This window comes from Gavialis gangeticus, unplaced genomic scaffold, assembly GCF_001723915.1.
Source record: "Gavialis gangeticus isolate Ggan-Ray unplaced genomic scaffold, GavGan_comp1, whole genome shotgun sequence".
Taxonomy (NCBI): domain Eukaryota; kingdom Metazoa; phylum Chordata; order Crocodylia; family Gavialidae; genus Gavialis; species Gavialis gangeticus.
The window spans coordinates 15,226,263-15,228,582 of NW_017728997.1; the positions used below are offsets into that span (position 1 = coordinate 15,226,263).

Here is a 2,320-nt window from a genome sequence, read left to right on the forward strand (position 1 = left end):
GCCCGGGGCGGCCCCGGCCGGGCGCGGCGCTCACGCTTGTGTCTCCGCAGCTGGAGCCGGAGCCGGAGCCGGAGCGAGGACAGCCCTGCACCGCCTGCGGGGACCAGTGCCCGGGCTTCGCGCTGCACAAGTGGAGGTAGGCGCGGGCCGGGGTCGCGCTCACCCCCGTGAGAGAAGCAGGAGTCGGCAGCAGGTGTGCGGCTGCCTCGCGCGTGCTTTTTGCGACTGTACCCCCTTCGGGGGAAAGGGAAGAAAAGTGCTTTGTCGGTGCCTGAGACACCTTTTAAATGCCTAGGGTTAAACAACCTGTGCAGGGCGTGGGTTTCCAGTTCTTTTTTTAATAATGCCTCAGCGCTGACCCGCTAGCGCGGCCTGTCCGATGAAGCAGGGCTGCGAGGGGGCCGGCCAGGTGGTCTCGGAGAGCCCCTGCTCAAGGCAGGACCCTCCCTGACTAAACGGTCCTGGCTGGCTCTTGGCAATTCATTACCGGGGTGGAGATGCCACCCTTTCTCCAGGCAACCTGTTCGGACGCTTGACCGCCCACGCGGTCAGAAAGTTCCTCCTCGTCTCCAGCCTCAGTTTTCCTTGCTGCGGCTGGAGGCTGTCGCTTCTGCCTGCCATGGAGAAAAGCCGGTCTCTGTCCTCTCTCTAATTGCCCTTCAGGTCTTTGGAGACTGTTCTCAAATGCCCCCTGGGTCTTTTCTTCTCCAGATTAAATAACCCGAGTTTTTCAGCTTGTCCTCATGCGTCCCAGGCTCCTAAATCCTTTCAGTTGCTCTGTGCTGGGCTCTTCCTCAACTGCCCACATCCTTCTTGGAGCACGGGGCCCAAAACGGCACGGCCCTCCAGGTGAGGTGTACGTTGTGGGTGGATGTGAGCGATTGTAGACTCCTGAGTGAGAGCAGCTTCTTGCATCCACACAGAAGACCTGATTTTAAATTTCTTACCCCACCGTAGAGGAAGAGCAGGTCCATAGGCCAGGTTATGCCCCCTGCCCCCGTGGCTTGCAGTATAATAAGGTGGCTTGCCGTTTGGGGACTCGCCTGTCCTGCATTTGAGCTGACGCAGTGTCCCCAGGGGAAAGAGGTGCTGGCTTTTGCTCCTCCGTACTTCATCTGGCCCTGTCTGCTGGAGTCGTCCGGGGTAGGAGTTCAAGCACCCTTTGGCTGTTCCTGTCTTATGCAAAGCATGGATGGGTGTGTGTACACACATTTGCACATGCACACACACTTAATGGTCTAAATATACAAATAATAAGGTAATTTTCCTCCTTAGAAGCAAATAGTTTAGAAGATATACGTCCCTTTCAGTGGGATAAAGGTCTGTTTTCCCATTAGGGACGTGTAAGTAGGCAAATATTAATAGCGCTTACTTCTGTAGGTCACCCACACACATCGGAGAACAGACCCTTTCCAGTGGGGGGGGAGGTGTTTTACCAGGACTGAGCACATTAAAGTGCTGAATAAAATTGAAAGAAAACAATTGGTTTTCAAGGGGCTGCATGGATTAAGGGTGCAAGCACAGATCAATTAACCACTAGAGATTCATAAGCTGTTTTATAATCCTTTAACAGTACAGTTTTGCTGATAAATGTAAATTGGACTTGGCGCTTCAAAGATGGGAATTTGCGCCATACCTTGGGGAGAAAAGGATTTATAAGCTTGCAGACACTGAAGGAGGAATTCATCCCTTTTGCTGATGCAAGCATGGTGCGGTGTCTGCAGTTATGCAAAATGGTGTTTTTCCTAATTGACAGCGATTTTTAGGCTGGATCTATATGCCCATTTCATTCAAGGGGCAAAGTTGCGTCGTCAGATATCAAAGGTTTCTTTGCTTTTCCACTCATTTAAAAGGCGCTTTTCTCAGATGTGGAGGTCGTTTTGATCTTTGACCGAAATTACGATTCTTGGAAACATCAGCGTACTTCCTGATCCAGGGAAACAGCTGAAAAAGAAGTGATGTTCCTCAAAGCTATGTCCACTTCGGAATAAAACCTCTTCTGACAATGAGAAAAAAAAAAATGATTTAAAAAGAGAGGATCGCTCTGTGAGTTTTTTAAATACATAGGGGGCAAAAAGAAGGTACTGGGTAAAGTGGGGCCCTGCAAGACACACTAGGAAATTTGGTCGTCACACCAGACGACAAAGTTAACCTATTTAACGACTTCTTTGTCTCCATTTTCCTGAGCAGGGACCGGATCAGCCCCCCCCACCGGGCCCCCCTTAGGCCCCAGGGGAGGCGCACCCAGGCCAAGGGTCAGGGAGGATCTAGTCAGGGAACGTCTGGGGGGACTGGACGTGTTCAAATCAGCTGGTCCGGA

General features: G+C 51.9%; 1 protein-coding gene across 1 annotated transcript in view; it reads left to right on the forward strand.

Annotated features, from left to right (window-relative positions):
- The first annotated feature begins 43 nt into the window (after positions 1-43).
- Positions 44-2,320, forward strand: part of PRICKLE2 (prickle planar cell polarity protein 2) — a 176,725-nt gene continuing 174,448 nt past the window's right edge. The window contains exon 1 of the mRNA XM_019504811.1: positions 44-136. The gene's annotated coding sequence lies outside the window, so the exon portion shown is untranslated. The remainder of the gene's footprint in view (positions 137-2,320) is intronic.